The 20,869-nt window shown below is 39.1% G+C and overlaps 1 protein-coding gene across 1 annotated transcript in view; it reads left to right on the forward strand.

The window, feature by feature from the left end:
* xkr6a (XK, Kell blood group complex subunit-related family, member 6a) overlaps window positions 1–20,869 on the forward strand; it is a 517,053-nt gene that overhangs the window by 1,976 nt on the left and 494,208 nt on the right. The window lies entirely within an intron of this gene.

Raw genomic sequence — 20,869 nt, forward strand, 5'->3', positions numbered from 1 at the left:
GAAACTGCATTCTGACTGATCTTTGGAAATACGTGGGTGGCACACCCATTGAGAATAAACTGAAGAGCACTGCCGTTGTTTTCTTGGAATATTTCACCATTTATGTGGAGAGAATGTGTGGGAAGAAAAAAATGACAAAATGTATTGAAACTGTTTCTTTGCAATAATCGAAGTGGAGGAGTGAGGTGATATCCACTTGTCATGTTACATTTGTATACAGTAGTGAGTGAAGGAGATTTTGGATAAATGCATGAGATTTTCAGACCTCTCATAGAAAAATGGGACTTTTCTTTACCCAACTAAATTGCATTGAGTAGCAGTGCCCAGTGTAGAAATTGATTACATGAGAATCATCCACAAGTGCAGTATCTGGATGGGCAGTTTAAACATCCTAATAAGGATTAAATTGAATATTACGGACTGACAATGTTATTTGTGCTGCAAAAAAGTAATTTAGTTTTATGCAAATATTGCACATTTCATGTGTTATTTTGAAGTGAAGCTGCCTTTGATAAACATTCCTGTAGCTAAGACTATTTGAGTGGAATTCATGATAATCATTGCTGTATATGGGCTATCAAAAGATTTTGAGAATACTGTATTTTCTATTTGACCACAGCATGTCAATGATGCTATTTGTAGAATGAATTTTGAAAAAGTGTTATCCTGTTTCTCCATCAGGAAATCTAAATATATGAACTCACCTTATTGCCATTCTCTTTTTTTTTCCAAGTAAATCACAGGTTCTTCGAGCCTTTGCAGATGGAAGCGGGTTATAGTGTGGCTGAGTGAACAAACCATGGCACAGGAAAAGCTTGAGTGGGGAAATTAAATAGCATTGTAGTTGCTACTAGGGGCAGTATGGTCAAAGGGTATAGAGTTCTCTGGAGCCATGCTGGAGAGTCCAGAGACTCTTGACTGCTTGATGGTGAGGTTTGGGACATTTGTTTGGAGACTAACGTAGAATGGGAAGAGGAGGATTCAATGGTCACGGTCCATGTAGGTAACAGAAAATAACCTGAGTTTGGAAGGGGGGGGGGCATGTGGAGTTTCTCTGCTGAAATCTTCAGAAGTAACACCTCAAGTGGCTATGTTATATCAGACACATCTACCTTTCTGGATGTAAGTTTGCTTGATGAGCTGGAAGGTTCAGTTTCAGATGTTTCGTCACCATACTCGGTGACATCATCAGTGAGCTACTTTTCATAATCAGATCAAAGTTTTGATGCCATGTCAGCATGATTATTGAATTTGCATCCCACTCTTAGTGGTACTGCAGTCATCCTGTGCGGTAAATGCAAACTACTGGGAAAATACTATGTTCTGTCCTTGGCCCTTTTAATATCCTGCTTCTAATATATATTGTGAATATCAACATTTTTGTTCATACTACATAACTGACGTGCTGATGGGGAGTGAGAAATGGTAATTTGTGTAACCACTCTCTTTATTGCTGCTTTGTATGTATGAATGCAACTTAGCAGATCTAAACTGTTTTGATGGTTTTTACTTAAGAGTGCAATATTTGGCATTATCTTTTAAAACTTGTTTGAAAATATCATGCCATTTTTGAGTTAATGGTCTGCAGTTTCACATTTTGTATTACCATTTTCTGGTGGACAATGATCCAATGCAAGGGCATTTGAAGTAAGTGGCTCGGGCTCACAGTCAATGAACTAGAGGCAGAGCTGCAGACACACAGACAAGTGAGACAGGTAATGAGCGAGAAGTTAGAAATGGAGGAGTCACATTTCTTGCAATTGTGTAATGAAGTCAAGGTTTTTGCAGCTTATGTGAATGTAACTGGGGGCTGCTGGACTGCTGAGTCAAATATGCTACATGATGTTGCTCAAATCAGGACAGCAAATTGGAATGGGGTGGTAAAGTAAAATCATAATGCTTCAGGTCCTGGAGATCAGAAATGCAAACAGTTTTGGGAAATTCAACAGATCTGGCAACATTTACCAGATCACCTGAATTTCCTTAGTGTTTGGATTTCAGGAATAAAGTGAAATTAGGGGGATAGGCTGGCTCCAGAAAACAGAGTTCAGAAGACTCCATTGCATGCTTGGTGGCAGGATTTGCGATATACGGCTGGAGAGGCACCTGTATTTGTAAGGGGAAAATCCAATCATTGCTAGCCACATGGTACCAACAATGTGGATAGGTATAGGGAAAATGGTTCTGCTTGATGAGTATGGGGGCTCGGGAGCGCAGGAGAAAGGTCATGATCTATGGATTGCTAATTATGGCATTGGGTAATCAAAAAATGTGTTATGCTTCATGGACTACTGGGAGTGCAGGAACTGGACCATTGGGATGGTCTTCACCTGAACCATGCTGGGTGCAGGCAAGGGATCAACGAGGAAAGATGAGATAAAAATAGAAGCCAAGGTAACAATAATGGAAATGATAATCAGAATGTGGCTGTAAGGGATAGAAGAAATCTCAGCAGATATAGGTTGCAAAATTACTAATAAGATAGAACAATGCCTGTGTTTCTGAATGCCTGTAGTTTGGTAACAAAGTGGATAATTCGACAATCCAAATGGATCTGATGCTCATTGTAGAGGTATGGTTACCAGGATCTGGTTATTCAAGAATATGTTCAGCAGGACAGCAAACTAGGAAAATGTTGCAAAGTAGGTTTATTACTGACAGAGACATGATTTTAGTCCTAAAGATCAAGATGTAGAATCATTTTTGTTAGACACAAAGTTAAGTTTGGAAGTCACTTGGGTGTAATTCATTGTCCCCTGAATAAAACCTACACTACATACAAGAAGAAATATTTGGGAGCTTGTGAGAAGGGTATGTTTATAGTCCTGGATAATTTTAGTGTAATAGTTGGATGAGTCAGATTGTCAAATGTAATCTGGTACGTGAGTTCATGATGCTTCACACAACTGTTCTGAAAACAATATGTTCTAGAGCTAAACAGGGACCACACTGTTATAGATATGACATTGTGCAACAAGACACCAATTAATTAATGATCTATAGGGGCAGTCAGGAGGATATGAAGACAGCTGGTTGAAATTAACCTGGAAATTAGATAGTTGGATAGTTCAAAGATGCAATAGGAGTTTTTTGATATATGTTATACTACTCCTGTACAGTGTGAAAAACTGTGAAGAATGACTAAAAATACTTGAGGAAAAATGCAGAGAATGAGAGAAAGCTAGCTAGAATTATGAAAGCATTCAAAGTTTCTAAAGATATTTAATAAGAAAAGAACAAGTAACATGAAGCCTCATGGGTTTGGGAAATTACTAATGGAAAATAAGGAAATGGTGAATGAATCAAACACCTATTTTTCATTAATGGATGTAAATAACAGCTGAATTGATTCTGAATCAAAGGGTCGAAGGGAAGCAGAACCTTAAAACAATTAAAATCACCAGGAAAAGGTATGAAGAAGATTAAAAGGTGACAATTCCCAGGAAGATGGCTTTATCCCAGAATTTTTAAAACAAAAATGGTTGCTGAGAAAGGAGGCATATGTAATAAATTTCAAACGTTACCAAGGTTCCTGAAATGTCCAACTGTATTGGAAGTAAAATCTATAACTCGCCTACTTGAGAGGAGGGAGACAGAAAACCAGGTATCCCAGTACGAGATTCTCAAAAGTTAGTGCACTGGTGCAGCAGATGATTAGAAATGCAAATTTGATGTTGCAGGTTAATTTGATCTGCAATAAAAACTCACTTCTGTGGTGACAAAAGGTATGCATTGTCACTCAAAAATAAAGTGTAATTTTGTCCTTCTGTCTTTTGTCTGTAGGCTGGCTCATGATCGCAGATATTAATTAGGAGAGAGTTAAGATTGAGAGGAGGTGTTTTCCCTTGAAGTGTAAAATGTAGGTTGTATCATCCTGAATTGTTGGGACCTTTAATATCTATTTCAGCTTATTTTCTGAAGGCTACTTTATGATGTCTATCTCACCTACTTTTTAACTTGGTAAAATTGTGAACCATGTCATTGTCACTTCATTCCATTGCTGCCTTCCTAACATCCACCTTCCAGAAACATCACTGCTCCACCCCTAATCCATATCTCTGTTATCCTTATCTTAGCATGTTGCACTTGCTAGATTGTGTATTTTTTGCCTACATTGACTCCTGTTCAGGACATTGTATTGGTTTCAGCTTTATCAGAAAAGATAATACTTGCTCAGTACTGCATCAAATAAACAGACCTGGTAGTGTTCCTGTGCCCTTTGTGAGGCCTGAACAAACCTTCTGACTGGAGCATTAATGCTACTAACTGAGCCAGACTGTCACTTCGGAATGAGATGGATAATTATTACACCTACAGAAGAGTTCTCGATGCTGCTTTGTGTCATTTGTTTGCGCTCGCATCCCTCCTTTTTTTTGTTTGTTTTGTATTTCTCAAAGGTCAGTCTTTTTTGATAATGGTGTGACATTGGTAGTTTCCTCTGGGAATTTTCCAGAATCTGAAGGATTCTTGGAAGATTACTACCAGTGCATTCATTATTTTTGTAGCTCCATCCTGAAATATTCTGTGATGCATCCCGTCAAGTACAGGGGGCCTTTTATTTTCCCTTCTGCTTTTTCTCTGGTGAAGGTTATTGTATTTATTTCCTGTCTTCCTTTATTTTCCTTGGTTATGTAGTGATTTTGTGCATTTTTCAGTGAAGGCTGGCGCAAAGTATTTGTCCATCCCTCTTCTATTACTGGCACCCTATTATTATTATTTCCCTGGCCTTGTTCTCTTGAGGATCTATATTAACTTAGGCTTCTCTCTCCCTTTTTATGTATTGAAAGAAGCTCTGTCTGTGCACCTTGATATTACTTACAAGTTTATCCTCAAAGTTTATCTTCTCTCACTTTACTTTTTGATGTCTTTTGTTGGTTTTTAAAATTTTCTCAATTCTCCTGCTTACCGCTAGTCTTTGCCACAAAAGTTTACTTTCTATTTCAATATGATGCTGCTTTTTAACTTCCCCAGTTAACTGTTTTTGACTTATCCTCTTCCTAGAAATCATCTTTCTCAGTGGCATATATCTGTGTAAGCATGAACTGCATTCTTAACTATCTATTATTGTTCCTCAACAGTAATAGTTATCTGCTAAAGTCCTGTCCCACTCTGCTATAGCCAGCTCTGATCTCATTGCTTTGTAATTATCCTTATTTAAACTTAACCTTTGCAAGCCTACATTTCCCCTCTCTCAAACATGCAATGATTGTTGGATTATCATTATTTTCCACATAAATTTCAGCATATAGCATGAGTGCCATGATTTTTGACGAAGATGAAAGGTAATTTCTTCTTTGGGATATTATGGTACATGACTGAGTGGAAGATTGGATTTTTCTTGACAGAGAAGCTTATGGACAGTTGTGTTGCAATGAGCATGTCCATCATGAGTCAATGAACAAATACAATCACTGTAACATATTGTGAGCTCCTGTGATCTGCGATAAGCCTTGTTTTTGATCTTTGTGTTCTTGAGATGCAGTATATGACATTAAGTTTGTTTTATTTGTCAAGGATGAGAAAATCCCTCCTCTTCTTTTTCATTGGGTAGTCCTACTGTACAAGTGTACTCTGGGGATAGATTTGACCAACTTGTTGCTGTCAAAGAGAGGGATCAACTCGCAATTTAACAAGGCTGTTGAGCTTTTGCTACAGTCCATGGTTGAAAAATAGAGTTAAATTTTCATCTTAAGCTCTGGGTGGGACACCTCCATTTTAAGCTCTGTGTTTTCTCTCAACTTTGTGTTGTTTGAAACTATTTGTAGGTTTGGAATTGTCTTTATCACCTTAGATAGATATAGCCTTATTAGTTATTGAACCTATTGAAATTGAGGATGGTTTATCTCTACAAAATTCTTGAGTTAGGTCCTTTTGTTATATGCATTCCATCCCTTCTTTCAGCTGCTGCCTGACAAAGTTTCTCTTGACAGAATGTTGGAAGAATCCCTCCCTTTAATTGTGGATGACATGAAATGGTTTGATGTCAGCTGACCAAATATGGACCGTCAGTAGTGTTCATGTTTTTTCTCTGCTCTCAGCCCTAATACAAATTATTGTATAATTTTAATTCAAGCATGCATGGTTTGAGAAGTTGTTTAACTCTTAAAACTGAAGAGTATTTTAAATGTGGCTTTGTGGTTGAACTGTAACCTTGAGGCAATCTCCAAATAAGTACATGAATAAATGGCATTGTGTTTATTGTCATTTCATTTAAAATCAATTGTGAGCAATGATTGCTGTGCCTCAAGCTGGGTAGTACTTGTGTGGTAACTTCTGCAGAAAACTTTTGTATTTTTGGAATAAAATATAAATGCTAAGATGTTGATATTTTAGTTCTCTGGACAATTGTCTAACCAAATGAAATTGCAACACTGCTTAATTATTTCCTGGCATTTTGGCTGCAGTCGATGTAAATCAAACTCCAGCCTGCATTCTTGTCTTTGTTCAGCTTTCTGGCGAGCTCGCTTCTGCTCAATATAAGCATTTAATATATGAAAATATTAAACCGGAGTGGGAATTTGTTTTGCACAAGTACACAATGGCTTGATCTAATTTAAGTTAACCTGATAAAAAAAAGTAGTGACCTGGAGGAATATAACAGGTCTGCAATGAGAAAAGAGTTAACATTGACTGCATTGACCTTTCAACTTAAAACATTTCATTCTGTTTGTTCATCACCGATGCTGCCAGTCTGTTGTGTTTCTTTAGCACTCCATTTTTGTTTTAGAATTGAAGTTCCTTGTGTTTATTTAAATCTACCTCGTATGAGTGTGGGAACAAAATGGTGCTTGTCTTCTGGTTTATTGAACTGATACCATGTTTTTCATTATGTAGCTGTTGAAATAATGGTTGATGTGTGCGTTCCATCGTATTTGCATTCTTGTGCAAACTGTACTGCCACACAAAAAAAGATTGAACAGTTATCTTGTGGTCACTTCTGGGTGCAAAAGGCATCTGAATCCTGATTTTTATATACATTGGATATAACAAAATGTTACTTTTGATAGATAGGGAGATGCTGCCATTTATTGAGTCCTACTAAAGTTTTAGTTTTGGGTGTGTTGGATCTTGAATCAATTAAATTAAAAGAAACTTATAGAATACCTAGATTTTAAAGCTTGCCCATCACAATTTCAGAGTGGGCTTTCGTAGTGGTGATGAGATTCTTGTTAAGTTCAGAGATTTATAATGCTTGAGCAAAGTACTATTAATGGAACCCAAGTGAGGTGATCAGGTGAAAAATGTTGAACAGTTCATTTGTTGACACATTATTGTGTTTTATTGATTAAGTATTTATTAATGAGTAATACTATGCTAAATGAGGGTCAGTCAGATCAATTGACTTGCGATGTAAAGTGATGCCAATAGCATGGGTTCGATTCCCACACCAGTTGAGGTTACTGTGAAGGTCCTGCCTTCTCAACCTCTCCCCTCACCTGAGATATTCTGACCTTCGGATTAAACGTGCCATTAGTTGTCTCGAAAGAGAGAACAACCCTATGGTCATAATCATAGATATACTGCACGGAAACAGACCTTTTGGTCCAACTCGTCCATGCTGACCAGATACCCTAAATTAATCTAGTCCCATTTACCAGCACTTGGCCTATATCCCTCTAAACCCTGCATATTCATATACCCATCTGGATGCCTTTTAAATGTCATAATTGCACCACTCTCCATCATTTCGTTTGGCAGCTCATTCAGTACACATCACACCCTCTGTGAAAAGGGTGCCCCCTTAGGTCCCTTTCAAATTTCTCCCCTGTCACCCTAAACCTATTAAACCTGTCACCCTTTAGTTTTGAACTCTACCACTCAGGGTAAATAGACAAGGTCTTTTCCCCAATCCATGCTCCTCATGATTGTATAAATCTCTATAAGGTCAACCCTCCGACTCCTTTGGGACTATGGGGACTTTACCTTTGTTAAATAATCTTAGTGACAGCAATATTAGTGGATCTTCTGGTTTCCTTTCAAATCTGCATAGATTGCATATCAACACTTAATACTGGCTGGAACTGCACTTGACAACTCATCTAGATAGTTTAAGTCACCAGGAAATGAGAATTCATCTCCTGCATTGCTGTCAGCAACATTAGAGAAACATTTTCAGGGACACCTTTGTTGTACCTTGGCACAACTTATTTTTCCCATCCTTATTCCCTCCATTAAGTACTGATGCTTCCATAGCCATTCCAGAATGCAATTGCATATGTGGCCACTCTGCTTGCTAAGATCATTCATGTAATGTGATACCTTCTTGATATCCATTTCTACTGTTGTAGCTTCATTTGTTTTTGTATTGGAAAACAGTCCAGTGGCAGGAACCTAGATTTGGGAATACAAATGCTTGCAGTTCAAAGAGTGAAAATAAGTGAACATTATCCCCCTCTCATTCCCTACTCATCGCCTTCCAAGCTATCTTCCATCCAGGCCCACCCCTCTTACTGTTTATCTCTCAGCCCCCCCACACCCCACATTCCGAATGAAGGGACTTATGCCTGAAATGTCAAAATATCAAAAACAAGGAGGAATTCCATTGAAATTCATAGAATATTGAGAGACATGGATGGAATGGATTTTGATAACATGTTTATGATACTTCTCAGTTTCTCTACAGTTGCAAACAGGCATTTTCTACTAATTCAGGAAATTAGTGACTTCTGAATCAACGTAACTTCATATTGCTCTGATGACCAACTTCATTAGGAAGTGGTCAACATGTAGCATCCTTGACCCTATGTGAAAAGGAGAGGGTGGATTCTGTCATGTGGTTCCCTGAGTATACTAATCAAAGTCATTTGGCAGAATGCTTCCTGACCAGAACTTTCCAACTAGCACTAAGACAGAGCTTGGCTGGTGGTAAGATGGGCAGATCCATCATGAATGCTTAGTCCATGTACACCACTGCATACTGCCCTCAAAGCAGCTGCGCTGGTGAAGAGACGGTCACACATCTCTTGGTATGTGCCTTTGCAAAGAAGGTCTGGAGAAAATACATTGGCTTTTAAGATGCATCCAGAGCAGCTCTGTAATGCAGGACTATGTGCTCTACGGGCTGTTCCCCAAGATGTACATCAAGTCAAACGGTGACTGTACCTGGAAGACCATCAACTTGATGAAAGATGCTCTTTGGCCAGCCCAGAGCTAGTTGGTCTTTCAGTGTGAAAACTTGACCTTGACTGAATATTGCAGAATGGCACATTCCAATGTCCCTGACTATGTTCTGTGAGATGCACAAAAGTCTGGGGCAACTGTTGCCTCGGTGCAAAGGGGAAAGACTTGTCTAGAATCTTTTTGTCAACATAGAATGAGAGTCTGATCAGTTATCAGACCCTCTTGGTGCTTCAAAATTAACATAAATAGTTTCCTGAATTAGGAGAAAATGTCTATTTGCAACTGTAGAGAAACTGAGAAGTATCATAAACATGTTATCAAAGTCCACTCCATCCATGTCTTTCAGTATTCTGTGAATTTCAATGAAATCCCCCCCCCCTCATTTTTGATATTTTGACATTTCAGGCATAAGCCCTTCATCCGGAATGTGGAGTGTGGGGGGATCGAGGGGACTGAGAGATAAATAGTAGGAGGGATGGGGCTGGGTAGAAGGTAACTTGGACCGCCTCTGTCGCCAAATCCTAGCCACCCGACGCCTAGAGGAAGGACACCTCATGTTCTGCCTTGGGACTCTCCAACCATATGGCGTCAATGTCAATTTCGCCAGTTTCCTTATTTCCCCTCCCCCCACTTTATCCCTGATCCAATCCCCTTAATATTTATCTCTCAGCCCCCTTGGCCCCCTCTCCCCATTCCTGATGAAGGATTTATGCCAAAATGTTGATTCTCTCCTGCTCCTTGGGTACTGCCTGATCTGTGCTATTCTAGCACCATACTTTTTGATTCTGGTCTCCAGCATCTGCAAGTCTCGCTTTCTCCTCTTTTTCTTCTACTTGCATACACCTTTGCTCGAAACGAGGCATATACTGCACTCTTAATTCTTTTCTGGAACCTTTATTAGTATAGTGCTTCATGTTTATAGTTTATGCATGCGTGTGATGATTTCTGAACATTTCTTGATGACAAAGTTGTAGTTGTGTCTTCAAAGTGTCTAACCTTTACAATAACACTTGCAATTATTTTAATCAGATGTTATGACACACCTCTGGGTCAGGTGCGACCCGGACCAGGGCCTCCTGCAGTGACAGTTGCGTATGCCAGCTAGATATCATTTATAAGACTGTATAATAGAAAAGCAGAATGAAGCCATTTGGCCCTGTTGAGGCTTCACCAATTGATCAGGGCTAATAAGTTTCTCAATCCCATTACCCTGCTTTATTCTCTCCGCACTTGATCTCCTGACCAATCAAGAACCTATCAATCTTTGCTTTAAATACACTTAACAACTTGGCCTCCACAGCCTTCTGCAGCAGTGAGTTCTGCCAATTCACCATGTGGCTGAAGAAATTTCTTTTCTCAGTTCTAAAGGCTTGTCCCTTACTCTAGGCTGTGCCCTCAGGTCCTAGTCTCTCCTACTAGTGTAAATATGTTCTCAAACATCCACTCCATCCATGTATCTTAGTATTCTGTAAAGTTCAATGAAACTTCCCCCTCATCCTTCTAAACTCCAAGTGCAGACCCAATCTCCTCAACTGCTTCTAATCATTCTTAGAAACCTCTGCTGGATGCCTTCCAATGCCAGCTCATGCCTCCTTAGACATGGTGCCCAAAACTCTGCACATTATTCCAATTGTGGTCTGGCCAGAGCCTTATACAGCCTTACCATCTCTGCTCTTGTGTTCTTACCCTCTGAAAATGAATGCTGACCTTTCTTTGTCTTCCTAACTGCCAACTGAACCTACATATTAACCTTAAGAGAATCCTGAATTAGGTTTCCCAACTGCCTTTCCCCATTGAGAAAGTAGTGCCTCAATTCTGTTTGCCAAAGTGAACAGCCTAATGCTTTCCCACATTGTATTCCATCTGCCACTTTGTCCACTCTCCTAGTCTGTCAAAGTCTTTCTGCAGTTTTACTGCTTTCTCAATATTATCTATCCCTTTGCCTAGCTTTGTCACCTGCAGAATTAGCAACAGTTCCTTTGTTCAAGTCATTAATATATAATGTGAATAGTTGTGGTTACAACACAGGCTCCTGCAGAATCCACAAGTCGTTGTCAGCCATCCTGAAAAAATACCCCTTTTATCCCTACTCTTTGCCTTCTGCTGGTCAGCCAGTCTTCTTCATGTTAGTACCTTGCCCTTAACACAGTTGGCTCTTTTCTTATTTAGCAGTCTCCTACGTGGCACCTTGTCAAAGGACTTTTGGAAATCCAAATAGATCATGTCCATTGGCTCTCCTTTGTCTAGCATCTAGGTACACATAATGATCAGATCCACATAGACTGCAGTGATTCTAGAAAGTGGCAATTTAAGAGGCAATTAATGCTGGTCAACAAAATAATACATTTTGAAAAATCTAGGCATATATTCATTGAGAGTCACCAACCCTGTAGAACATAGAATGAATGCAGAATGTTACTAACAGCTTTATCAGAAGGTTGCAGTGTGTGCGATCTATATTGTGGCATTGAAATACACTTCAATTTATTTTCAAGATTTCCTCTTAAAGCACGCATGCTAGTTAAATAACAGTGACAGTGCTGTCAGAGTAACCTTTTAAAAGGGGGTTTCCTTCATAAGGTTGGCAGCAAGTAATAACAACCACACTGAAAGCCTTTAAATGAAATGTTCATTCTTTTGACTCTCCCCATCCAGTCTGTCTTGTGCAGTTATCCGTGGAGGCTGAATCTTCCTGCAGTGTAAATGGGGTCACTGTTGCAAGGCAATGATGTCATTGTTGAAGTGTGAACATTACAGGGCAGGTAAATAATGAGTTTTGTACCTGATTTATATTGAGAAATGTATATGTTTAAACAGTGAAACTGCCTTTTGTATTATTTTTGTAAGTATAAGGAAGTGAGAACGTTTACAGTCTGAAGTAAGCAATTACTCTTGTAGCATGTTTTGTAACAATCTGTGTCATGTCATATGGGGGTCATGTCAACAAAGGTTATTCTTATACATGAGTGCTCAAAGAGTTGGTTACTATTACTGCAATTAGTTTTAATTGCAGTAATTATGTGAATTAGGTGGCTCATGATATCCAGCTGTGACAAACATTGTTACTGTGGTAAATAACACATTGCAAGGCTTTTTCTCAGCTGACTAAAAATATTGTTTTGTTTTCATGTGCATAAATGTGATGTCCGATTTTAATACATTTTGAATTTTTAAATGAATGTACATGGATTCTGCATATTCTGGGATTTGGGTCAGCAGGATAGTTGAAAAAGTGACAACCCAGTTATTTTCTTGTGTATGTGTAAATACAGGTCCAAATAAAGTACAAACTCCTGTCTTCTATGAATGCTGTAATCTTGCTTTTATTTGCCAGAACTATATCCTTTTTTGAGAATTTAGTTACAGATTTGTGCTGTACACTTCAGGCATTTATGTCGACTGTCATTAATTTGGCAATGAGATTTCTTTTACTATGTTTAGTATAAATGCAATTCTCTGCAGTAATTCAGAGATTTGACAGTAGATGATAAAGAGAATGAAAGCAACCATTAAGGGGTGGGCCAAATGTAGACGCACAACTTTTTTAAGAGCTGGGAGAAAGCTACGAAGATTGAAGTGTTTAGAGTGTAGAAAATACTGGCTGCCAGTGGTTCAACAGATTCTAAAATAGTAGTTGAGTGAATCATAATTTGGAAAGTCAAGGTAGGAAGGTTGATGAAAGTCATGAAGAAGTTGAACTACAATTGAGAGAATTATCAATTTGGATTTTTGATCCAATGAAGGGCAGGAAATTGAACTTCAGTTTGAGTTGCATGCTGAGGTTCTGCATGAAGTATTGGGTCTGGGGGCAGTTGCATATAGATAAGTTATGTTGCAGCTTGTGGGAATCAAAGATGATGGTTTGCTAGTTGAAACTTTATTGCTGGAACAGCACAGCAGGTCAGGCAGCATCCAGGGAACAGGAGATTCGACGTTTCGGGCACAGGCCCTTCTTCAGGAATGGTTTGCTAGCCTCAAGTGAGAATGTGTATAAGGTGTGAGCAGGCAGGGAAAGAGTTAAGTTTAGGGCTACGTGGCAAAGGCTTAGCTAGCATGACTTTGACCAGATAATGACCTGCAGTAAACAATGAGGTACTGGAGGCAAGGATAGCGGGTTTAACAAGGTGAAGAACATCTATTGTGTAATGCCAAATGGCTTAATCTTTACTGTTGATGCTTGCTGATTGTACCAGTCACCCAATAGGTACTGATGTTGCCTTATTTGGATAGTGACTATATAATTCCTTAAGAATCTGCTGCTTCTGCAGAGAAGACAGAGAACTCGTGTGCTTGTGTACATGGGCGATCACTCTCTCTCCAGGGCTCGGAATAAAGATGAAGAAGGTCAAGCCATACTGTGTCTCTGAGAGTTTGCTTCGACTGATACGGAAATGGGATGGTAATATTGTCAAGTCAGGCAGGAGTCCAAACGAATAGTTGCCATCAGACGGTTTCAGTGATAGCCCAGAACACCATTATCTCGAGACGGACGGCTCACTAGGTAAGATTTTAAATCTCGGAACCTCTCGATATTTCTGTGTCTCTGAAATGGTCCCCTCGTTCAATCGCTTTATATTCTACGGACTTCTTGAACCATAATTAGTTTAGTCGAGAGATGCAGTTTCATAAACGTACTGACAAGCAGGGGTTTGAGTCCCTTGGGTTTTAATTGGGGTTTTAGTCCCCGGACATATAGAGTAAGAAAAGGGGTTCAAGTCCCTGTGAGAAGTAAAATGAGAAAGAGGTTCGAGTCCCTTGGACTTAATTGGGATTCAAGTTTCCGAGGTAAAAGAGGGTTAAAGTCCCATATGTAAAGGAGTTTGGAGTACTACAGACATGAGGTTTGAGGCTCAGAAGCATTAAACCAAAAGTTAGAAATGATGAACTTCAAAGAAAAACATTTAAACAATATTTGGTGATACTTAAAGTTTGTTCCCCACACCTCCCCTTAGAAGTACTTTGAGGACAACATGCGTCACTGGGAAATGGAGGAGAAAGTGGAGATGGTCTGCTCAGATCCCGATAGTGAAGAGCATTGACTACCGAGGAAGCTTTGTCCGATGTTTTGTGGTGGGAGTGTCAGTTTATGGGCTGTGGACTCGACTCTGCGCGCGCTTCTTCTGGGGGAAGGGGGGAGTGGCTTGGACTGCGGCGCTGTATGGTCCACTGAGGCTTTTCTCCTCTTATAAGTGTAATTTCATCGAGAGGATGCAAAAACAAAAGAGAAACACAGAAATTAAGGTTGTACTAATACTTGGGTCGAAAAAGGAAGTTTCAATGTAAATTGTGCCATGCTGAGAGTTTTTGCTATTTAAATATTTTGGTTTGCTAAAACAATGGTTCAGAAAATGCTTTTAAGTGACTTTTGCCTTGTTTGAATCAAGATCTCAATTCCCTGTGTTTTGTGGGCTATGCAATAGGGCATACTTTGTTTTTACATCAACATTATACAACATTAGGTCCTTTTTAAAAAAATATCAAACATTTGACTTTAAAACAAATTGCATGCCTTGAGCTGCTGATTTGTTTGAAATTCTACAATGTCTGTTTTTAAAAAAGCCATTGTCAGTGGTCATGCTTTAGCCAAATGAGAGTATTGTATTAAAATATCTTTGCTTTTTTGAAATGCAGTGTTCACATACAGAAGAGTGCATTTTAATTTTGATGTGTTACAATTTTAGAGAATATTAGAGCTTGAGGCCAAGTGGTTTAAGTTCTGTCAATTACTGTTAAGACCTCATTGGCCCGCTTCATATTGCAAATTAAGAGAATATTGATCTCTAGCAAAGTTGTACAGTTACTGGTCTGTAACCAGTATGATTCCAACTGTCTTATTTGGAAAGTTTCATTTGAAGAACATATTTTAATATATGCTGCATTTTTTTCACACAAATAAGATTTAAATGCGAACTGAAACTGCCTCTTCAATGGCTAAAGCTCAGGAAACATTTTGCTGTTTTTTTTTTGCTGTTCCAGATTTTTGAAATATTTTTCCTGACAGCTTTCACATTAGCCAAGTTTTAATTTGTCAAAGGAAAATCATTTTTGAATAACCTGAATGGGGTCCCCCGAGGGTTTGATTTTAGGGCCACTAATTGTTATTTGTAAATGACTGAATTGTTTAGGCTGTACAATTTAGAAGTTTATGTATTGTATAAAACTTGATAATGACATAAATAGTGAACAGAGTAACAGACTTCGAGAAGATTGAGAATGTTGAAAAAGGCAGACACAATTTAGTGTCGTTAAATGTGTGACTGTCTTCATACTTTGGCAAGGAAAGAATGAGAGAGGAAATCACAAATACTTTCAGCAGCTAACATCATCGCTGGAGTTTCTCCATTCATAGGTAAAGCACACCTTCGGACCACCTGCCCCTCCACATCGTGATCCAACTAATTCAATCAGCTTCCCAGTCATGAATGTAAAAAGTGAAAAAGCTAACAACAGTGAGGAGGAGGTCTGTACGCTTTTTTGTCAGTGGCCTTCCTATGGACATTAAATCACGTGAACTTTACTTTTTCTTTCTTTTAAGAGATATGAAGGTACACCTTCAAGCTAACATCAAAATACCCAGTTTGGAGATGCCGGTGTTGGACTGGGGTGTACAAAGTTAAAAATCACACAACCACATATCATAAAGGAGGATCAGACGGGGTTTATTAAGGGCCGTAGATCATCCAATAATGTTAGAAGGGCTCTGAATATGATTCAAGCCTGTCATCAGGGAAAGATACCAGGAGTAGTAGTTTCATTAGACGCGGAAAAGGCATTTGATAGGGTTGAATGGTCATATTTGTTTTACACATTGGAAAGGTTTGGCGTTGGAAAGGTGTTTGCCAAATGGGTCTCAACATTGTATAGTGATCCCAAAGCAGTTGTGGTTGCCAATGGATTAGGTTCGGATAGCTTCAGTGTGGGTAGGGGCTGCCATCAGGGATGTCCTCTCTCGCCATTGTTATTTACGCTAATAATTAAACCACGAACAGAATCTATATGGGCTGATCCTAATATTACGGCCCCAAGGATTGGTACAGGTAAACATAAAATTACCCTGTATGCAGATGATGTTCTTCTATTCCTCAGTAATCCTCTGATGTCCGTACCTCGCTTTACACTTCTTTCATGTGCAAATCACAAAATCTTTTTTTTTTAAAGTTGCATTCTCGGGTTAGCTGTTAACAATGGTCCAAGTTAACAGACCCGAGGATTAAAAAAAGGTTTTGTGATTTACACATGAAAGAAGTGAAACGATCACTGTATTCTAACAGATGAAAGGCTTAACAGACAATCAATTTTTCAATGTATAATTTCAGTTACATCACACTGTAAATTTTTGCTATAAATTCTGTGTTACGATCGAGCCCTCCACTATCACCTGATGAAGGAGCGTCGCTCCGAAAGCTAGTGTGCTTCCAATTAAACCTATTGGACTCTAACCTGGTGCAGTGTGATTTTTTAACATCAAAATACCCAGTTGGCTTTGTTACATTTGACTGCAGAGCAGGAGCAGCAAAGAATGCTGCTTTCACCTACTCTGTTGCTGCAGCTGTAGGTACTGCACTTCATGCTCAGATGCGCTGATATCCTCCATCTGAAGCATCTCTGCAAGAATGGAAGTCTCCTCAGCCTCGTTGAATATTTAACTGCCCTTATCCAAGAACTCAGATTTCTCTGTGGAGTGGTGTGCAAGGACAGACTGGATTTTGTTTTCCGGTTGGAAGGAGATTTTGGATAGTTAGCTGGTTTCCACTCCGTTTGAAGGGGGTGGAGTGATCACTAAGGACAGTGGATTGAAGAACTTTACTCTTGAGCATTTCTTTTCTATGTGGAGAGGATCCTATCTACTGCATAGACTAGTAACTTTTGTTGTAATAATTGTACGCTATGTGTCAATAACTTGCATAATTACTGGCTGTCAGAATCTTATGAAAGCTGATTTTACCATCTCGATGGTTAACATTGAATGATAAAAGGAGGGAATGAGAATGTGTATAAGGTATGAGCAGGTAGGGAAAGAGTTAAGTTTGGGGTTGCGTGACAAAAGCTCAGCTAGCATGACTTTGACCAGATAAGAACTTGCCGTAAACAGTGAGGTCTTGGGGGCAAGGGTAGTGTTTAACAAGGTGAAGAACATCTATTGTGTAATGCCAAATGGCTTAATCTTTACTGTTGATGCTTGCTGATTGTAACAGTCACCCTGTTAGGTGTTTCCTTATTTGGATGCTGCTCCCTGTAAGTGACTATATAATTCCTTAAGAATCTGCTGTTTCTGCAGATAACACAGAGAACTCATGTCATTGTGTACATATACGATCACTCTCTCCAGGGTTCGGAATAAAGACGAAGAAGTTCGAACCATACTGTGTCTCTTGAGTTCGCTTCGACTGATACGGAAACTGGATGACTCAAGGAAAGTTTTTAGTTCTTTGGAAGATCTAGGTGGAATGTCAATGATGTTATATCTGGCGCTTTTTCTGTAGTTCTTGAACAATAAAATTTGTTTTCTGAAATAGGACATGGAACAGTCATTTTAAGAAAAAAAACTTTAATATGCAACTTATTTCTGCAATAAAAGCAAAATATCATAGATGCTGTAAAATTAAAATCAAGACAGAAAATGGTGGTCATGTTCAGGTTTGGAGTATCTGTGGGGAGAGAAACAAGTTACCACTTTGTCTTTGTAAACTTTCATCAAAGAGCCATAGAGATGTACAGCACGGAAACAGACCCTTCGGTTCAACCCGTCCATGCTGACCTGGATCCCAACCCAATCTAGTCCCACCTACCAGCACCTGGTCCATTTCCCTCCAAACCCTTCCTATTCATATACCCATCCAAATGCCTCTTAAATTTTGCAATTGTGCTAGCCTCCACCACTTCCTGTGGCAGCTCGTTCCATACACGTACCACCCTCTGTGTGAAAAAATTGCCCCTTGGGTCTCTTTTATATCTTTCCCCTTTCACCCTAAACCTATGCCATCTAGTTCTGGATTCCCCGACTCCAGGGAAATGACTTTGCCTATTTACACTATCCATGCCCCTCATAATTTTGTAAACCTCTATAAGGTCACCCCTCAGCCTCCGACGCTCCAGGGAAAACAGCCCCAGCCTGTTCAGCTTCTCCGTACAGCTCAAATTCTCTAACCCTGGCACATCCTTATAAATCTCTTCTGAACCGTTTCAAGTTTCACAACATCTTTCCGATAGGAAGGAGACCAGAATTGCACGCAATATTGCAATAGTGGCAAACGCAATGTCCTGTACAGCTGCAACATGACCTCCCAACTCCTGTGCTCAATACTCTTGACCAATAAAGGAAAGCATACCAAACACCTTCTTCACTATTCTATCTACCTGCGACTCCACTGTCAAGGAGCTATGAACTTGCATTCCAAGGCCTCTTTGTTCAGGAACACTCCCTAGGACCTTACCATTAAGTGTATAAGTCCTCCTAAGATTTGCTTTCCCAAAATGCAGCGCCTCACGTTTATCTGAATTAAACTCCATCTGCCACTTCTCAGTCCATTGGCCCATGTCACGATCCTGTTGTAATCTGAGGTAACCCTCTTCGCTGTCCACGACACCTCCAATTTTGGTGTCAGCTGCAGACTTACTAACTGTACCTCTTATGGTCGCATCCAAATCATTGTAAATGACAAAAAGTAGAGGACCCAGCACTGATCCCTGTGGCACTCCACTGGTCACAGGCCTCCAGTCTGAAAAACAACCCTCCGCCATCACCTTTGAGCCAGTGCTGTGTATTCTCCCTGTATTCCATGCTAATCGGTCTCCCATGGGAAACCTTGTCGAATGCCTTACTGAAGTCCATATAGATCACATCTACCATTCTGCCCTCATCAATCCTCTTTGTTACTTCTTCAAAAAACTTAGTCAAGTTTGTGAGACATGATTTCCCACACACAAAGCTGGCTATCCCTAATCAGCCCTTGCCTTTCCAAATACATGTACATCCTGTCCCTCAGGATTCCCTCCAACAACTTGCCCACTACCGAGGTCAGGCTCACTGGTCTATAGCTCCCTGACTTACCACCCTTCTTAAATAGTGACACCACGTTTGCCAACCTTCAGTCTTCCGGCACATCACCTGTGAATATTGATGATACAAATATTTCAGCAAGGGCCCCAGCAATCACTTCTCTAGCTTCCCAGACGTGAAGTATAAGTTGTTTCTCTCACCAAAGGTGTTGCCAGATTTGGCATTTGGCAAATTTTTGAAAATTACCACTTATTTGTGTTCCCTGTTCCTGGGATTATCTGTTCTTTTCCATTCCTACATAGACTGCAATTCATGTGGAATTAAGTTTGTAGTTGTAACTTCTGTTTCATGAGATTGAGACAAAGGAAGACATCTTTTGAGATTTTTCAGATAAAACCGATCCTCTGTAATGACCAACATGTGGATCATATCACGGGCCAGTCCAGTCCAAGCTAATGCAGTCTAAGTGATGCTAACAGTGTTATGGCTTTTCGAAAAGCTATGGTGCATATTATGGGCAAGTGCGTTTGCCAATTACTGATCTACAACTCCTTGATGAAGGAGCAGCGCTCCGAAAGCTAGTGCTTTCTGTTGGACTATAACCTGATGTTATGTGAATTTTAACTTTGTCCTACCCAGTCCAACACTGGCACCTCTGAGACACGATCCCTCTCAATTTGAGTTCAGAACACCCACCTTAAATTCTTTCACTTCTGGCAATTAATTAAATTATTGGTTTGAGTGCAAGCCTTATTTTTCTACATAATGTTGTCTATGTTGTGCTATAAAAATAGTTTTTATTCAAAATAAGAGATTATTTCTCTGTATATTTTACGTAGTTTTAAATGACATTTTGGCAAACGGCAAAGCCATCAGATAATGATGTATCCTGTAAATTTACCATTTAAAAATAACACAGTGCTCCATACTGTCTAATTGTTTCTGATGTATTTTCTCCCCTTTCTTTGATACAAATTTTCTTTAAAAATTAAGATTTTATCTCTGGTGAAATGCTGTATCAAGCAGTACAACGTTAAAAGCAACCATGTGAAACAGATCTTTTGGGTAAAGATAAATAATCCTATGGATAATATCAGTTTGTCACGTTCTTTGCTTTAGTTGGTCTCAATATTTACTCTGACCGTTCAAGAAATGTGTTGGTAAATTGGAGTTAAGATACTGATCTGATGTTCTTAGCTGCTCAGGTCAGAATCTTTGTTTCTGTTTTACATCTCCAGCTTCGGTTTATGAGTTCTTTTAAAATAGATCCTGATTTGGTTACATTAGGTTAATTTGCTATTAACAATCTGACCAAAGCTGTGAAAAATACCGACAATTCATACGTTCATACTGATTTGATTTTCAAACACTATAATAGTATATTATTAATTTTTACACTTTGGACAATCTTAAAGCTTAATTTTTTTGTTTCTACTTGTGAACTGTTTCCTTAAAAATGAGCAGATACTGCAATTTCAAATTGTTGATTGATATGCCAATGGATATTTTATTATACTGTATGATAAAATGAAAACTGGCTTTAATATTTGATGTTTTATGTTTGTTAAAATTATATGAATACAACGAAAATTTAATTTGATGTCTTTACTGAGCTTAACACATTACATTAATTGTGGATGATACTTAGGGAAAAAAAACTACCAAAAAAAGATAGAAACTTACTCAGCCTTTTGAGAAATTGTCACCATGCTAAACTCTTTGTTATGGTTCCAAAACTGACGGTTTTCA

Source organism: Chiloscyllium plagiosum, chromosome 3, assembly GCF_004010195.1.
Source record: "Chiloscyllium plagiosum isolate BGI_BamShark_2017 chromosome 3, ASM401019v2, whole genome shotgun sequence".
Taxonomy (NCBI): domain Eukaryota; kingdom Metazoa; phylum Chordata; class Chondrichthyes; order Orectolobiformes; family Hemiscylliidae; genus Chiloscyllium; species Chiloscyllium plagiosum.